The sequence below is a fragment of the Ornithorhynchus anatinus genome, chromosome 21 (assembly GCF_004115215.2).
Source record: "Ornithorhynchus anatinus isolate Pmale09 chromosome 21, mOrnAna1.pri.v4, whole genome shotgun sequence".
In the NCBI taxonomy this organism is placed as follows: Eukaryota; Metazoa; Chordata; class Mammalia; order Monotremata; family Ornithorhynchidae; genus Ornithorhynchus; species Ornithorhynchus anatinus.
Genome location: NC_041748.1, coordinates 6922208 through 6941806, shown reverse-complemented (window position 1 = coordinate 6941806; position 19599 = coordinate 6922208). Strand labels below are relative to the sequence as shown.

General features: G+C 46.0%; 1 protein-coding gene and 2 non-coding genes across 9 annotated transcripts in view; 2 read left to right on the top strand and 1 right to left on the bottom strand.

Annotated features, from left to right (window-relative positions):
* PDE1C (phosphodiesterase 1C) overlaps positions 1–19599 on the bottom strand; it is a 329099-nt gene that overhangs the window by 99125 nt on the left and 210375 nt on the right. The window lies entirely within an intron of this gene.
* LOC114806258 lies at positions 5997–6101 on the top strand. The gene has a single exon (XR_003754293.1). It is a non-coding gene; the product is annotated as a small nucleolar RNA SNORA24 (small nucleolar RNA).
* LOC114806269 lies at positions 10101–10238 on the top strand. Its single transcript, XR_003754304.1, has one exon. It is a non-coding gene; the product is annotated as a small nucleolar RNA SNORA7 (small nucleolar RNA).

The following is a 19599-nucleotide window of genomic DNA, read 5'->3' as shown; positions in this document are numbered from 1 at the left end:
AATGGCAGACCCAGGATTAGAACTCAGGTCCTTCTGATTCCCAGGCCCATGCTCTATCCACTACCACAGTCCCAAACACTTAAACAGCATGGTTCAGTGGAAAGAGCCCGGGATAGGGAGTCAGAGGTCATGGGTTCGAATCCTGGCTCTGTCACTTAGCTGTGTGACTGTGGGCAAGTCACTAACTTCTCTGTGCCTCAGTTAACTCATCTGTAAAATGGGGAATAACTGTGAGTCTCATGTGGGACAACCCGATTACCCTGTATCTACCCCAGCGCTTAGAACAGTGCTCTGCACATAGTAAGCACTTAACAAATACCAACATTATTATTATTATTATTATTAATCTCCATTTTACATATGAGGTAACTGAAGCACAGAGAAGTTGAGTGACTTGCCCAAAACCACACAGCAGGTATGTGGCAGAGCCAGGATTAGAACCCAGGTCAGCCAATCAATCAGTGATGTTCATTGAGCTCTTTTTGCGCGCAAGAGTACTGTACTAAGCACTTGGGAGAGTACAGTGCAATAGAATTAGCGGACAAGTTCCCTGCCCTTAAGGAGATTACAGTCTAGAGGGTCCTCTGACTCTTTGGCCCCTGCTCTTTCCTCTAAGCCATACTTCTGTAGTTTTCCCCAGATAAACGGAAATGATATTTTGCTAACCGGTAACTCACGTTAGACCAAACGAGCTCGCTGAGCTCACAGGTCTGTTGCAAGAAGAGATTGATTTGGAGGTTTTGTTTTATCTTGGAGGTAGTAAGGCTCCCTTAAGATTGCATACATTTTTCCCCACGCAATAATCACAGATGGATATTCCGCTTTAAAGCAAATCAGTGTCAGTAGACGTGTAAATGAGTCAGAGCCCTGAGCCTCTGAGCCTTAAACTTTTTTATTTTGCCAAAGGGAGCCTTGGTGGAGTAGTTTGAGTAGTCTGGCTTCCACCACAACCTCAAGCACAAATGTGTTCTACAGAATCACTATTGTTGCCTGAATTATTCATTCATTCGATTGTATTTATTGAGTGCTTACTGTGTGCAGAGCACTGTACTAAGCGCTTGGAAAGTACAATTCGGCAACAGATAGAGGCAATCCCTCCCCGACATCGGGCTCACAGTCTAGAAGGAGGAGACAGACAACAAAACAAAAGAAGTAAACAGGCATCAATAGCATCAAAATTGATAAATAGAATTATAGATATATACACATCATTGATAAAATAAATGGAATAATAAATATGTCCAATAGACACAGGTGCTGTGGGGCAGGGAAGGGGGTAGGGCAGAGGGAGGGAGTAGGGGCGATGGGGAGGGGAGGAGGAGCAGAGGGAAAGGGGGGGTTCAGTGTGGGAAGGCCTCCTGGAGGAGGTGAGTTCTCAGTAGGGCTTTGAAAGTGGGGAGAGAGCTAGTTTGGCGGCTATGAGGAGGGAGGGCATTCCAGGCCAGAGGTAGGATGTGGGCCGGGGGTCGACGGCGGGACCGGCGAGAACGAGGCACAGTGAGGAGGTTAGCCGCAGAGGACTGGAGTGTGCGGGCTGGATCGAACAGGTCATTTAAAAACACATACACCCTTAGCTAAGAGTGGTTGCATATTCAAATGGCATTTGAGGAAGCCATTTGGCTGTCCAACGCAATCCTCTGGTGAGAAAGCAACACTAACGTAATGTCGCAAAAGATTACATCCATGCTGACAGTCGCCCTCGAGGTGGCTTGGAAGAGAGACAGGGAGAAAGGAGACAGTTGGTCCTCGGGCACAGAATTCCTGAATCTCAGAGTTGGACAAACTCTAGAAAGATCAACTCATCCAGTTCCCTGCTTCCTACCAGGATGGTTGGCTACCCATCTGAGCCTCAGTGACGTCAACTGTAAAATGGGGATGAAGACTGTAAGCCCCAAGTGGGACAGGGACTGTGTCCGACCTGATCATCTTATATCACACCAGTGTTTAAGTGCCTGACACACGGTTAGTGTTTTAACAAATACCGTTTTTTAAAAATCGCTTTCTTCAACATCCCCAGGGTGTACATCCTTGATGGTTAAAAAATCTAGCCAAGTAATGTCTCCTGTTTTAATTGAAGACTTTCTTTTATAGTCTCTTTTATTTATTTTCTTGTATTCAGTCCTTCAAGGATAGGGAGTCCAGTTCTCTGGACTCACCTCATTGGCATTCATGAACTTACCCCTCAAATTTCTCTTCTCCAGGCTCAACAATCCCAATTCCTTCAACCTCTCCTCAAAAGACTGGCAACACAGATTCTAATAAGGTTTGATGTGCTAAATAAAGGGATATGTAACTTTCTGATCTTTTTTACTTAAACGGTATTTGTTAAGCTCTTCCTACGTGCCAGGTATTGTACTAAGAGCTGGGATAGATAGAAGGTTGTGAGTTTGAACACAGTCCCCGTCCCACATGAGGCTCACAATCTTAACCCCCATTTTACAGATGAGGTAACTGAGGCATCCCACATGAGGCTCACAATCTTAACCCCCATTTTACAGATCAGATAACTGAGGCCCAGAAAAGTTAACTGACTTGCTCGAGGTCACACAGCAGACAAGTGGCGGAACCAGGATTAGAACGCATGCCTTTCTATCTCCCAGCCTTTTGCTTTTTTCACTGGGCCTTGCTGCTTCTCAGCACTTTAGAACAGTGCTTGGCCCACAGTAAACACTTAACAAATACCATTATTATCATTATTATTCTTGAAAAGAGATTCTTGAATGGTATTTGTGCCTAATGATACCCACATTGATACCCAATGATACCCTAATGGCCCACAGATGTGGTCTACTATGTCCCCCAGGTCTTTTTCTGATGCCCCCCTCGAACCCAGCCAGTCTACTCCCATCCTGGATGTGTGTCATTTGATTTTCATCACAGAGTGCATGAGCACGTTCTTTTCTCCACTGAATTCCATCCTGTTCTAAAACCATTTTTCCAATTCGTTCAGACCAACAGTCTTCCAAAGCATTAGCATCTGAGCCCCAGATTGTATCATGTGAAATTTTGATTAGCACGCTTTCCATTGCTCATTCCAGGTGACCGATAGCATTTCTAAATAGAACTGGTCCGACAATGGTGATAATGGTATCTGTTAGGCACTTACCCTGTGCCGGACACTGTGGAAGGTACAAGTTAATCAGGTAGAACACAGTCCTTGTCCCGCAAGGGGCTCTCTGTCTAAGTGGGAAGGAGAACAGGTATTTAATGTCTATTTTACAAAAGGGGAACTCAGGCACAGAGCAATGAAGTGACTTGCCCCAGGTCACAAGGTCAGAATTAGAACCCAGGTCCTCTGACTCCAAGGCCGGTGTCCTTTCCACAAGACCACACTGCTGCCATGATTGATCCCCGCATAGAACCACTTCCAAAACCTCTGAGCCATTTGACTAACCCTCTCTTGATGGAGAGTAGGATTGCTGAGATGACATTTTTCCGGTCCGTTGTTGAGGACGGAAGAGTAAAAAGGTTTGTAGTATTCTTCAAGCGCTTGTTAAGGTTAGCATGGGGGAAATGGAATGAGAAAAACTTTACTAAAGGCTCAATAACTGCACCTTGCTTCTCCTGTAGTTCCATAATGTCATGTTGGATGTTTCCAAAAAAAAGTCTGCACTACAAAATCGTTGCAGTGATTGATTATTTTTTAGTAGCTAACCCAATATTGATGTCAAGGTCTTCCCCAACTAAGCCCTGATTTCCCCTACTCCCTCTCCCCTCTGTGTCATCCTTGACTTTTTATTTGTATCCTTAATACACCCCAGGAGAAGAAGAAGAAGAAACAGCAATGGCCTAGTGGATAGAGCACAGACCTGGGAGTCAGAGGGTCATGGGTTCTAATCCCGGCTCTGCCACGTGTCTGCTGTGTGACCTTGGCCAGGTCACTTCCCTTCTCTGGGTAAAATAGGGATTCAGATTGTGAGCCCCATGTGAGACAGGGACTGTGTCCAACCCGATTAGCTTGCATTCCCAGCCAGCACTTAGTACAGTGCCTAGCACATATTAAGCGCTTAACAAGCACTGTGATTATTATTATCATTACCCCACCTTCAACCCCACAGTCCCTATATATCCACATCTGTGATTGCCTCTCCCTCCTTGACTGTAAGCTCCTTGGGGGCAGGGAACATATCTACCAACTCTGTAATATTATACTCTCCCAAGCACTTAGTACAGTGCTCCACACACAGCAAGTGCTCAGCAAATACTCTTGATGTCAGGTTGAGCAATCTGCATGGATTTACGGGGTCTCCCATTTTTCCTTTTGAAAGAGGAAGGTAACCTGACTCTAAGAGTCCTGAGAGAGAGGAACTGGTAACTCTGTGGGAGCGACCACCAATTCCTTAAACCCCTCTAGACTGTATGTTCCTCAAGACAGGGGTAGTGTTTACCAACTACCCTCTTCCTAGCCCTGCACAGTGCTCTGCACACAGCATGGGCTCTGTAAATATCACCGATGGACCGATTGGTCGACCCGAGGGATGTAATAATAATGATGTTGGTATTTGTTAAGCGCTTACTATGTGCGGAGCACTGTTCTAAGCGCTGGGGGAGATACAGGGGAATCAGGTTGTCCCACATGGGACTCACAGTCTTCCTCCCCATTTTACAGATGAGGTAACTGAGGCACAGAGAAGTTAAGTGACTTGCCCACAGTCACACAGCTGACAAGTGACAGAGCTGGGATGTGTGAATTCAGATGTCATTACATCCTGGTTTTTGAGCTACCTTAATTATTCTAGCTTGGGTTCCCCATCTTTCATCACCAAGGAGAATTTTTCCACTCTGTAATTGCCGTTATTCATTCAGTAGCATTTATTGAGCACTTACTAAGTGCAGAGTACTGTACTAAGCACTTGACACTTGTTTGGAAGGACAAAAGGGAATAAGAATAAAAATCAATCAACAGGATTTACTGAACACTTACTGTGTGCTGAGCACTGTACTATGCATTTGGAAGAGTACCCCTGCAACGGAGTCGGTAGATATACTCCCTGACCACAACGAGCTCACATTTTTCACCATGGTCTCTCTGCCTTTCTCCTTCTTACTGGGAAAGGAAGGGACTTTGCCTCTAAATTGCTTGTATTTTTTTTTATAGCTACTCTTTATGTCTCATAACAGGCAGCTCTCCTTTGTACTTTGAACATTTCTAATCTTACCCCTTCCCAGCTGGGCATTTTACTTTATTCTCTGTTTGAATCTGGCCTAATTTCCATTTTTATAGTTTTTCCTCACTTTGCCCGCAGGTCTCTGTTGAGTTCTGGGTTTGACCAACTTTAGTGTTTAATTTGTTTCCCAGTCTGCTGAGCCATCATTTTGGGGAACAGCTGGGTTTTCCTGACACCTTACTCCTTCTTAGGGTTTTCTTACATTGAATCCTGCCTATTGAAAGTTCCTAGAGGGAGCAGAAGCGATGTCTCCAAATGTAACTTCAGAGTCGCCTATCACATGAAACAATAATAATAATAATGCTGGTATTTGTTAAGCACTTATTATGTGCCAGGCACTGTATTAAGTGCCCTTAATATTCCCTTGATTCTATCATCCCCTTGATTCTATTTATTGCCACTGTTCTCGTCTGTCCGTCTCCCCCGATTAGACCGTAAGCCCGTCAAAGGGCAGGGACTGTCTCTATCTGTTACCGATTTGTACATTCCAAGCACTTAGTACAGTGCTGTGCACATAGTAAGAGCTCAATAAATACTATTGAATGAACACTAAGCGCCGGAGAGGATCCGAGCAAATGGAGTTGGACACGGTACCTGTCCCATGTGGGGCTCATAATCTCAAATCCCATTTCAGATGAGGGAACTGAGGCACAGAGAAGTTTAGTGACTTGACCAAGGTGACACTGCAGATATATGGCAGAGCTGAGATTAGAACCCATGACCTTCTGACTCCCAGGATTGCGCTCTATCCACTAAGTGAACTCACTGTACACAGGGAATATGATTGTTTATTGTTGTACTGAGCCCTCCCAAGCGCTCAGTACAGTGCTCTGTACAGTGCTCTGTCCTAGGCATGGAAGAGCATCTGCTTGTTGATGGCAAAGCTGCCACCATTGCATTGGTAGCAGATTCTGACTTGTGCAAGCGACAGAACTTCTCACCCTGGGCTTCGAGGCTCTCCATCCCCTTGCCCCCTGCTACCTCTCCTCCCTTGTCTCTTTCTACCGCCCACCTCCTCACCGTCCCTCGTTCAAGCGTGGCTCAGTGGCAAGAGCCCGGGCTGGGGAGTCCGAGGTCATGGGTTCGAATCCCGGCCCCGCCCCTTGTCAGCTGTGGGACCGTGGGCAAGTCACTTCTCTGGGCCTCGGTTCCCTCATCTGTCAAATGGGGATGAAGCCCCACGTAGGACAACCTGATTCCCCTGTGTCTCCCCCAGCGCTTAGAACAGTGCTCTGCACCTAGTAAGCGCTTAGCAAATAACATTGTCAGCTGTGTGACTGTGGGCAAGTCACTTCACTTCTCTGGGCCTCAGTTACCCCATCTGTAAAAGGGGGATGAAGACCGGGAGCCCCACGTGGGACAACCTGATGACCCTGTATCTCCCCCAGCGCTTACAACAGTGCTCTGCACCTAGGAAGCGCTTAACAAATACCAACATTATTGTCAGCTGTGTGACTGTGGGTGAGTCACTTCCCTTCTCTGGGCCTCAGTGACCTCCTCTGGAAAATGGGGATGAAGACTGCGAGCCCCACGTGGGACAACCTGATTCCCCTGTGTCTACCCCAGCGCTTAGAACAGTGCTCTGCACCTAGTAAGCGCTTAACAAATACTAACATTATTATTATTCTCGCCTATCCTGCCGTCGACCCCTGGGCCACGTCCTCCCGCGGTCCTGGAACGCCCTCTCACCTCACCTCCGACAAACTCATTCTCTTCCCCTCTTCAAAACCCTACTTAAAGCTCACCTCCTCCAAGAGGCCTTGCCACACTGAGCTTCCCTTTTCTCTCTGCTCCCTCTACCCCCCCACTCCACCTCTCCGCAGCTAAACCCTCTTCTCCCCCTTTCCCTCTCCTCCTCCTCCCCCTCTCCCGTCCCCTCCCCTCAGCACCGTACTCGTCCGCTCAACTGTAAATATTTTCATCACCCTATTTATTTTATTTAATGAGATGTACATCACCCTGATTCTATTTATTTGCTACTGTTTTAATGAGGTGATCATCTCCTTGATTCTATTTATTGCCATTGTTTTTGTCTGTCCCTCTCCCCCGATTAGACTGTGAGCCCATCAAAGGGCAGGGACTGTCTCTATCTGTCGCCAAATTGTACCTTCCAAGCGCTTAGTCCAGTACTCTGCACATAGTAAGTGCTCAATAAATACTATGGAATGCTCTGCACACAGTAAGCTCTCAATAAATACAACTGATTGATCGGAGACCCGGAGCGTCAATTTGAGTGATCCATCCCCCTCACCGCTCCTTTCAAAAGTCATTTTCTGTGTGGCTCCTCTAAGACGCCTCAGTGACAATCAAGCGGATGGTTGGGAAAATTCGGAGCTGAACCTGAGATGTCCTTTCTACTCGAAACCCCTCTAGACCAAACAAAGAAAACCTGCTTCGCCAAGATGCCGCTTGGAGATTTTCTCACATCTGGGACATCTGAAGACTAAATAACCTCACCGTAGCATCAGGTGCCGCTTAATAAAGCCTTCCCAGAGTTGTGTGTTTCCTGAAGACTTGATCAACAAGGGTAGTCTTTTCTCATGGAAGCCAACACACCCCTAGTCTCATTCATGCGTGGTGTATTGCACACAGAAGAAGAGAAAACGACACATTTCCTCCTAATGGAGAGGGAATATTATAAGAGGAAGGAGACTCATTTCCAGTTTCCAAATAGATAATCGGGGAAGGAAGCCTCAGGAGTACTGTTTTCAAAATACTGTCCTAAAGTCTTACAGAAATGGTTGAAAATATGACCATTACGAGGCTCCACTGGAATAGCGTTGGTATAGAAATTCTTCCCTGAACATTTAGCATTTCCATTTAGCATATCGCCCTTCCCGGAAATGACAGACAGCGTTTAGTGGAATGCCCTGAAAATAAATTTAGCAATCTTAAAGAAACAAACAGAAAGCCCTGATTGAGTCACGCTATGACAAAGTAAAAGTCATTTCCCATCGCAAGGATGGTTTCTAAAATAACAACCCAACTTTGGGATGCACGCTTCGATCATTTCTCCCTCGTTTGCATTGCAATGTCGCCTTTATAGCATTTTAATTCTTCATTTATATTCTGGAAATGTCAATCTGGAAATTGTAATTTTACTAACTCCTCGGAGTGCCTATTTCTCCAAATGTGTACGGCGAGTCGTTTCCTTTAAGAGGCATATGTCTGTGATAGAAAGTTTTAATTCAGATCCAGGCTGCTGTAAATCTTTAATGGAATGTCCTTTCTGGCAATATTAACCAAATTACATTTTGATGTTTGGAGGGAATGAGTGGGTAGCAAAGGGATCTTGGTAGAACTAATACGTGAATTGTCTTCTGACCACCTAATGAACCCATTTTACACCAGAGGAGATGAGAAAAGATTTAATAATTATTATTTTAATAATAATCCTGGTTCTTGTTAAGTGCTTACTAAGTGACAAGCGCACTGGGGCAGGGACAGGATCATCATGTTGGACCCAGTCTCTGTCCTACATGGGGCTCACAGCCTTAATCCCCATTTTAGTGATGAGGGAACTGAGATGCAGAGAAGTTAAAGTGACTTGTCCAAGGTCTCACAGCAAAGTACAAGAGCTGGGATTAGAACCCAGAGAACCCACAGAAGCAGTATGGCTTAGTGGAAAGACCACGAGTTTGGGAGTCAAGAGGATTTGGGTTCTAATCCCAGCTCTGCCGCTTGTCTGCTGTGTGACCTTGGGGTAAGCCATTTAACTTCTCTGTGCCAGTTACCTCATCTGTAAAATGGGGATTAAGACTGTGAGCCCCACGTGGGACAACTTGATTACCTTGAATCTACTCCACCACTTAGAATAGTGCTTGGCACATAGTTAGCTCTTAACGAATACCATAATTATTATTATTATTATTGTTATTAGGTTCTTACAACTCCCAAGCCCATGCTCAATCCACTAGACCACACTGCTTCACCTTTGTACATAACCTAATGCTCGCTTGCTTCCCCTGCCTGTATTTTATTTTAATGTTCCCCTACTAGACTATAAACCTCTTGAGGTAAGAGCTTATTTACTTAGTTTATTGTACTCTCCCAAGAGCGTAATCCATTGCTCTACATAGTGTAAGTGCTCAGTAAATTCCACTCCCAGATTGATGGGTTGATCTCTCATGGAGTCAGGGACTAGGAAGGGAAGTCTGTTTCCCTGGGGTTAGGAAACAGAAATGGAGGTGATAATTTCAGGTCAACATGGAAAGATACTGGCTTGAATTTTAATAATGATAATAATAATAATAATAATGACAATAATAATAACTTAGGTATTTGTTAAGTACTTACTATGTGCCATGCACCGTACTAAGCGTTGAGGTGGATACAAGCAAATAGGGTTGGACACAGTCCCTGTCCCACGTGGGGCTCACGGTGTCAATCCCCATTTTACAAATGAGGGAACAGAGGCAGAGAGAAGTGAAGTGATTTGCCCAAGGTCACTCAGCAGACAACTGGTGGAGCCGGAATTAGACCCGTGGCCTTCTGACTCCCTGGCCCGGGCTCGATCCGTTACACCATGCTGCTTCTCTTAAAACAAATGCCACCTCTAGCTTATCATTTTTGCCAGTGAAAAGAGTTGGGGCTCGGGAATCAAGGGCTTAGCAGTTTCCCACTCTAGATTGTAAATTCACTGGGAACAGGGAACATGTTTGCTAATTCTGTTGTATGGTGCTCTCCCAAAAGCATAGTACAGTGCTCTGCACGTTGTAAGTGCTCAACATATTTATTGACTGAGCCGAAGACTCCCGGCTCTGCCCTTTGCCTGCTGTGTGACTTTGGGGAATTCACTTAACACTGCTCAACCTCCATTTCCTTATCTGCAAAATGGGGATTCAATTCCTGTTCTCCCTCCCTATTAGACTATAAGCCCCACGTAGGACAGGGACTGTGGCCAATCTAATTGTACTATGCCAATTCCTTGTTTCCCTCTTGGGATCACATCTGGAGAGTTTCCAGGACTCTTCCAGTCTTGGCTATGGGAGGGAAAGTCAGGCAGAGGGCTACCCATTCCATTCCTAGCTTGGGCTGTGGCTAGCGAGTGGAAGGCAGTCTGCTACAAAGCAAAACTCACCTGTGCTGGACAGCGGCGGCATGGGAGAGAGTAGAGGGCAGAGACTCAGGTTTACTGAGCGGAAGGAGGCGATGGTAAACCACTTCCGGATTTTGACCAAGAAAACTCTATGGATCCACTACCAGAACGATTGAAATGGAGACTGGAGAGTTCTGGGAGAGATGTGTCCATGGAGTAGCTATGGGGCGGGGGTGACTTGACAGCATAAGACAGTTAATAATAATAATAATAATGTTGGTATTTGTTAAGCGCTTACTATGTGCAGAGCACTGTTCTAAGCGCTGGGGTAAACACAGGGGAATCAGGTTGTCCCACGTGGGGCTCACAGTCTTAATCCCCATTTTACAGATGAGGGAACTGAGGCACAGAGAAGTTAAGTGACTTGCCCACAGTCACACAGCTGACAAGTGGCAGAGCTGGGATTCGAACTCATGAGCCCTGACTCCAAAGCCCGTGCTCTTTCACCTGCGCCACGCTGCTTCTCTGTACTGCTGCTTCTCTGCTACTCAGTTCCTTAGTACAGTGCTCTACACATGTGATCTACATGGATCGAGCAGAGGGCTGGCAGTCGGAAGGTCCTGGGTTCTACTCCCAGCTCTGCCACATGTCTGCTGTGTGACCTTGGGCAAGTCATTTAACTGGGCCTCAGTTGCCTCATCGGTAAAATGGGGATTAAGACTGTGAGCCCCATATGGGGCAGGGATTCTGTCTAACCTGATTAGCTTGTATCTACCCCAGAGCTTCGTACAGTGCCTGGTTCAGAGTATGCGCTTAACAAATACCACAGTCGTTATTACTATTAGTGATCCCACTCCTGATGGGCAGGTGTGAACATTCAAAACATTCTAGATTGTCATCTCGTTGTGACCAGATAATGTGTCTGTTTGTTGTTATATTGTACTCGCCCATAATAAATAATAACGACGGTATCTGTTAAGCGCTTACTATGTGCCAAGCACTGTTCTAAGCACTGGGATAGATACAAGGTAATCAGGTTGGCCCACGTGGGGCTCACAGTCTTAATCACCATTTTACAGATGAGGTAACTGAGGCACAGAGAAGTTAAGTGACTTGCCCAAAGTCACACATCCGACAAGTGGCGGAGCCAGGATTAGAACCCATGAACTCTGACTCCCAGACCCGTGCTCTTTCCACTGAGTCACGCTGCTTCTCTAAGCCCATGCCCTTAGTACAGCGCTTTCACACAGTAAGCGCTCAATAAATACGATCGAATGAATGAAGGAATGAATGACATCCTGACCGCTTGGGGGGTGGTTTCCCCTGTCCTTCTCTGACATTCGGAGCACACCCACCTCCCGCCTCAGGCCTCGAGCATCCCCTCTGGGCTGTGATTAAACATCCTCGCTGCTGGCCTTGGCGATGATATGTGAGCCAAGTGACAGCCTCCTCAAAGGACCCTAATGAAGACGTCAGGGCGGGATGCCACATTTCCTCCGAGACATCCTCATCTCTGCCCGAATCAAGCATTTAAAAAAAAATCACTGGGGCCTTTCCACCCTCTGTCTCCCAGGTCACGACCATGATCTTAACTCCCACAGGCCTTCGAGCTTGGGATCGGGGGAAGCAGTGTGGCCCGGTGGAAAGGGCACTGGCCGGGCGTCAGAGGACCCGGGTTCTTCTCTCCCAGGTTCTGCCACTTGTCTGCTGTGGGACGTCGGGCAAGTCACTTCACTTCTTTTGACTCCATTTCCTCATCTATAAAAATGGGGATTCGATACCCGTTCTCCCTCCTACTTAGACTGCGGAGCCCTACGTGGGACCTACTCCATCCTAATCCTCCTCGACCTCTCAGCTGCCTTTGACACTGTGGACCGTCCCCTTCTCCTCAAAATGTTATTCATTCATTCAACAGTATTTATTGAGCGCTTACTATGTGCAGAGCATTGTACTAAGCGCTTGGAATGTACAATTCTCCAACCTTGGCTTCACTGACTATTCTCTCCTGGTTCTCCTCATCACTCTGGCCGTTCAGTCTCAGATTCCTTCGCGGGCTCCTTCTCCCGCTCCCATCCCCTAACTGTAGGGGTTCCTCAAAGGTCAGTTCTTGGTCCCCTTCTGTTCTCCACCTACACTCACTCCCTTGGTGAACTCATTGGCTCCCACGGCTTCAACTATCATCTCTATGCGGATGACACCCAAATCTATATCTCCTCCCCTGTTCTCCCTCCCTCCCTCCAGGCTCACATTTCCTCCTGCCTTCAGGACATCTCTACTTGGATGTCCTTCTGCCACCTAAAACTCAACAAGTCCATGACAGAGCTCCTTATCTTCCCTTCCAAACCCTGGTCTCTCTCTGACCTTCCCGTCACTGTGGATGGCACAGGCATCTTTTCCGTCTCATAAGCCCGCAAACCTGGTGTCATCCTTGACTCCGCTCTCTCATTCACTCCACATATCCAATCTGTCACCAAAGCCTGCCGGCTTCACCTTTACAACATCGCCATGATCCACCCTTTCCTCTCCATCCAAACCACTACACGATCACTCATCCTATCCCGACTGGATTACTGCATCAGCATCCTTTCTCACCTCCCAACCTCCTGTCTCTCCTTACTTCAGCCCATACTTCACTCTGCTGCCCGGATTATCTTTCTACAGAAACGTTCCGGGCATGTCACGCCCCTCCTCAAAAATCTTCAGTGGTTGCCTGTCAACCTCCATATCCAGCAGAAACTCCTCACTCTTGGCTTCAAAGCTCTCCATCACCTTGCCCCCTCCTACCTCACCTCCCTTCTCTCCTTCTCCAGCCCAGCCCGCACACTCCACTCCTCTGCTGCTAACCTCACTGTACCTCGTTCTCACCCGTCCCGACGTCGTCCCCTAGCCCATGTCCTACCTCTGGCCTGGAACGCCCTCCCTCCTCAAATCCGCCAAACGGTCACACTTTACCCCTTCAAAGCCCTTCTGAAGGCTCACCTCCTCCAAGAGGCCTTCCCAGACCAAGCCTCTCTTTTCCTCAGCTCCTTCTCCTCTCTCCATCGCCCCAACTCGCCACTCCCTTGCTCTGCCCCCCTGCTACAAAGCATTTGTGTATATATCTACATATCTATACATCTATTCATTTAATTCCTGCTTACTTGTTTTGACATGTTTATATCTATAATTCCATTTATTTATATTGATGCTTTTGATGCCTGTTTATTTGTTTTGTTGTCTGTCTCCCCCCTTCTAATAATAATAATAATGTTGGTATTTGTTAAGCGCTTACTATGTGCCGAGCACTGTTCTAAGCGCTGGGGTAGACACAGGGGAATCAGGTTGTCCCACGTGGGGCTCACAGTCTTAATCCCCATTTTACAGATGAGGGAACTGAGGCACCGAGAAGTTAAGTGACTTGCCCAAAGTCACACAGCTGACAAGTGGTAGAGCCGGGGTTCGAACCCATGACCTCTGACTCCAAAGCCCGTGCTCTTTCCAGTGAGCCACGCTGCTTCTAGACTGTAAGCCCGGTGTGGGCAGGGATTGCTTCTCTTTATTGCTGAAATGTACTTTCCAAGTGCTTAGTACAGTGCTCTGAACACTGTAAGTGTGCAGTAAATACGATTTAATGAATGAATGAATACCCCAGCACTTAGTTCAGTGATAAATGTCTACCAGCTCTGCTATATTATACTAAATACTGTGCTCTGCCCACAGTAAGTACTCGATGGATATGATTGATCGATTGATTGATTGATCAAATGGAACTGCACCAGTCCAGGTGGATTGCAAGGCAGAACTTTCATTCTCCTCCCCTCACGCTGCCATTTTTTAATGATATTTATTTAAGCGCTTACTACGTGCTAGGCATTGTACTAAGCACTGGGGTAGATCCAGAGCTTAGAACAGTGTCCCCATGCTTAGAACAGTACCTGGCACATAGTAAGCTCTTAACACATACCATAATTATTATTACACAAGCCAATCAGGTTGGACACACAGGGCTCATATGGGTCCCATACTGGGTTTATAATCTTAATGCCCATTTTACAGATGAGGGAACCGAGACACAGAGAATTTAAGCGATTTGCCCATGGTCACACAGTAGACAAGCGGTGGAACCGGGATAAGAATCCAGGTCCTTCTGACTTCCAGGCCCATGTGGTACCCACTAGGCATGCTGTTGTCTCTGGGCCACGCTTTTGCTAAACCAGAGATCTCTGCCTTGGACAGGGCCCAGGATCCTGTTTCCTATGACCTGGGACACAAAGAATAGGAAGGGTCTCTCAGTTCCGTTTCCCAAAGTTAGCCCAGGATCACCCCTCCCTTTAAGAAAAGAAAAACTGCAGAGTATAAAAAAAACCCTTATAAAATGCTCCCTGAAGTTTGTAGAGATTTATATCCACTCTTCCCCACATCTCCTCACTCCTGACAGGAAAGGAACTGTTCACTGAGAAAGGGATTAAGATGCGTGTGTATTTTGTTTTGTTCTTTTGTCTTCATCCACTGGTTCCTTCATGACCTTTAATTAGCACCATCAATCACTGGAAACCTTCAACTTTTTATCTAGTGGCTATACAAGAAGCCTGCCTCTGGATGAAAATCACCACCTGCATTTACCACACACCTACGTCAAAGTAAACTATCGACCTACGGTCGAAATCAAAACGCTCTGTCCTAATTCAATACACGGTTTCGCATATTAACTTTTATTTCAGATGGAGGCGGAACTGTTTGAAACAGGTATTCGGGACCTAAGAGTCAATATTATTGAGTGCAGGGAAAAACACTCATTCATCTTATGCATATTTTGAATTCGCAGAACATTAGTTGCCCTTTGAATAAAAGTCAATCAAAATCAATACGCAAATCGGAGGTGTTTGATGGGTTCATAAATTCACCTTTCCCTGACTACTTCATTACCCTGAGCCTTCAGGGAGATCAATAAAAAAAATGCCAGTGAATCCCTGGAAAGAGAAAAATGATATATACAATTTCAGACCACGGTTCCCTTCGATACTTCCTAGAAAGCCCAAATAAAGATTGAGATCTAATGTTTTCTTTCTATGTAATAGTAGAGGTTGGAGTAATATTTATTCAATCAATGCTATTTATTGAGCGCTTACTGCATGCAGAGTGATATACTACGCACTTGAAGATTTCAATTTAAGAGAGTTGATAGATACGTCCTACCCACATGGGGTTTACAGTCAAGGGAGGGAGGCGGACATTAAAATAAATTATGGATATGCACGTAAGTACTGTGGGGCTGAGGTGAGGTTCATGAGCCCGGGCTTGGGAGTCAGAGGTCACAGGTTCGAATCCTGACTCTGCCACTTGTCAGCTGTATGACTGTGGGCAAGTCACTTAACTTCTCTGTGCCTCAGTTCCCTCATCTGTAAAATGGGGATTAAGACTGTGAGCCTCACATGGGACAACCTGATTACCCTGTATCTACCCCAGCGCTTAGAACAGTGCTCTGCACATAGTAAGCACTTAACAAATACCAACATTATGATAAAGGGTAAAAACTCAAGTATACGGAACGGAGAAGGAGTAATGGAAATGGGGGCTTCGTCGAGGAAGGCCTCTTGGAGGAGATGTGATTTTAATAAGACTTTGAAGATGGGGAGAGTGATCGTCTGATGGATACGAAGGGGGAGGGCGTTCCAGACCCTAGGAAGGATGTGGATGAAGGGTCGGGGGTGAGATGGACTAGACTGAGGGACAGTGGGAAGGTTGGCATTAGAGGAGCAAAGTGTGCGGGCTGGGTTGTAGCAGGAGATCGGTGAGGTAAGGTAGGAAAGGGGAGAATCGTTTGAGTGTTTTAAAGCTGCTTTATTAAGTGCTTACTGAGTGCGGAGCACTTTACTGAGCACTGGGAATATACACGAGGGATAGAGCACAGGCCTAGGAGTCAGAGGGTCATGGGTTCTAATCCCAGCTCCACCACATCCCTGCTGTGTAACCTTGGACAAGTCACTTCACTTCTCTGAGCCTCAGTTCCTTCATCTGTAAAACAGGAATTGAGACTGTGAGCCTTCTGTGGGACAGGAACTGTGTCCAACCCCATTTGCTTGTAACCACCCAGGACGTAGTACAGGGCCTGGCACATAGTAAGCGTTTAAGAAGTACCACAGGTATGATTATGATTAATTAGACATGGAAGATGCCATTCACCAGAAACGCTGGTCAGGGTTTTGCTTCTGAATTCATGAGAAGAACTTTTCATGGATACAAACGGTTTCATTTCTTTTCTCTTTTATTAGGTTTCTTAAATGGCTTTACCTTATCTATCGGTCCACGAGCTCATTTTCTTTTGTCTTCATTGGTTACCTCATGTTTTTACAAAGGTTCATGGTCTTCAGGGACACAAGTAGTTCAGTGCTTCAGTCAATCGTCAGTGGTATTTATTGAGCACTTATTGTGTGCAGAACACTTTACTGAGCACTTGGGAGAAGACAATAAACAGACACATTCCTTGCTCCCTGAAGGAAGGGATTGTGACTCTCAACTCTGGTATGCTCTCCCAGTACTTAGTCCAGTGCCCTGCACAAAGCAAGCACTCAGTAGTCATTCATTCATTCATTCATTCATTCATTCATTCATTCATTCATTCGTTCATTCGTTCTTTCGTTCGTTCGTTTGTTCAATCGTATTTATTGAGTGCTTACTGTGAGCAAAGCATTATACTAAGCACTTGGGAGAGTGCAATATAAGAGTTGGTAGACACATCCCCTGACTGTAACGAACTTACAGTCCATTTTGTGTCTGTTGCCCCTGCTGGCTTATGAGCTCCTTGAGAGCAAAAACTCCTCACTATTGGCTTCAAAGCTCTCCATCACCTTGCATCCCCCTTACCTTACTTCCCTTCTCTCCTTCTCTAGCCCAGCCCACACACTCCGCTCCTCTGCCACTAACCGTCTCACTGGGCCTCGTTCTCACCTGTCCCGCCATTGACCCCTGGCCCACGTCCTACCTCTGGCCTAGAATGCCCTCCCTCCTCACATCCGCCAAACTATCTTCCCCCCTTCCAAACCCTTCTGAGAACTCAGCTCCTTCAGGAGGCCTTTCCAAACTGAGCCCTCCTTTTCCTCTACTCTACCCTCCTCCCCTCCCCACAACACTTGTGTATATATGTACATATTATTCTATTTTATTAATGATGGACAAATATCTATAATTCTATTTAATTATATTGATGCTATTGATGCCCGTCTACCTGTTGTGTTTTGTCGTCTGTCTACCCCCTTCTAGACTGTGAGCCCGTTTTTGGGTGGGGATTGTCTCTATTTGTTTCTGAACTGTACTTTCCAAGTGCTTAGTACAGTGCTCTGCACACAGTAAGCACGCAATAAATATGATTGCATGAATGAATGAATGAATGATCAGACATATTTCTACTGACCTCTTCAAAAGATTAGTACAGCAGTAAACACTACTGAATGGCTGATTCTGTGCATTCTAGGGGCCTCGTTTTCTTCCAGTAGCCCACCCTAACTACCATGGAAACCTGAACACATCCACCTGCCTCCAATCTGATTTTCAGATTATGGGTCCACAGAGTACTCCAAGTCATGGCTTTCTATCTGAAAGTAAATCAGATGCTCTCTGTAACTCTTTTTTGAGTGATAATAATAATAATAATAATGGCATTTATGAAGTACTTACTATGTGCTCCAGTGCTTACACTGATCTCCAGCCCTGATTTTCTCCTCCTCTGCAGTTTTGCATTTCCTCCTGCCTTCAAGACATCTCTACTTGGATGTTCTCCCGTCACCTCAAGTTTAACATTCCCAAAACAGAGCTTGTTGTCTTCCCACCCAGATCCTGTCCTCCCCTTGACTTTCCCGTCAGTATAGATGGCACCACCATGCTTCCTGTCTCTCAAGCCCTTAACGCTGGCATTTTCTTTGACTCTTCTCTCTTATTCAACCCACATATTCAATCCATCACTAAATCCTGTCACTCCGACCTTCACAACATCTCTGAAATCCGACCTTCCTGCTCCAACCGAACTGTCAGCATATTAATACAATCACTCATCCCACTTGGATTACTGCATCAGCCTCCTTGCTGACCTCCCAGCCTCCTGTCTTTCCCCAATCAAGTCCAAACTTCACTCTTTGCCTGGATTATTTTTCTACAGAAATGCTCAGGACATGTTTCCTCACTCCTTAAGAAATCCTAATGGTTGCCCATCCACCTCCTCATCAAACAAAAACTCCTCACCACTGGCTTTAAAGCCGTCCATCACCTTGCCCCCTCCTACCTCACCTCGCTTCTCTCCTACAACCCAGCCTGCATACTTCACTCCTCTAGTGCTGACCTTCTCACTGTGCAGAACCAGTTGAGCAGACGCCACTATTGATTTATCAGGTTACTGAACAATACCATATCAACTATTCCCATCAACCTTTGCTGCCAGAAAACACCAGATCAGAGTGGTCTGGCTCTATCCCCGAGCTGGAGGCTGTTGAGGGAACGAGAGAGAGAGAGGAAAGGAGGGAGGGGAGAGAGGGAGGAAGAGACAGAGAGGGAGAGGGAGAGAATCAGCATGTCTTAGTAGATAGAGTATGGGCCTGGGAGTCAGAAGGACCTGGATTCTAATCCCCACTCTACGACATGTCTGCTGTAAATTTCTTGAGGGTTTCTCTTTTCCTCTGTTGCATTTCTCCAAGGGCTTAGTAGAATTCTCTCCACCCAGTTAACCCTCAGTAAATACTTTTTCATTGATCGATTCCAATAAATCACAAAATGAGATTCCCCTCACGATCTTCTATATGAGACGCAGCACGGGCTAGAGAAAACAGCACAAGAACATAGGCCTGGGATTCAGGAAACTTGGGCTCTAATCTCGGCTATGCCCCTTGCCTGCTGTGTGACCTTGGACGAGTCACTTAACTTCTCTATGCCTCATTTCTCTCATTTGTAAAATAGAGATTAATGCTCTTAGACTATTCCTCTTAGACCGGGGCTGTGTTTCTTCTGATTGCAACTACCTCAAGGCTTGGTACATCAGAATCACTGAATAAACACTACAATTAATATTCCAAAATCTGCCCTAGAACAGCAAAAACGGGATGGGGTGGAGAAACGGGGAAGAACGCTATCAGGGGGGAGAAAAACCCTAAAACAAAAACAAAAAACCCCTCAAAACTTCTCTGTTGATAATCCAATTTCCCTGAATGCATTTTTGCCAATTTCAGTCATTCATTCAATCATATTTATTGAGAGCTTACTATGCAGTCTGTACCCTAAAAAGTATATGAGTCACTGTAACACTACAAGCAACCCAGGGGTATTTTTTTCTTTTTTGCGGCATTTGTTAAGCGCTTACTACGTGCTCGACACTGTTCTAAGCATTGGGATAGACACAAACTAGTCAGATTGGCCACAGTCCATGTCCCG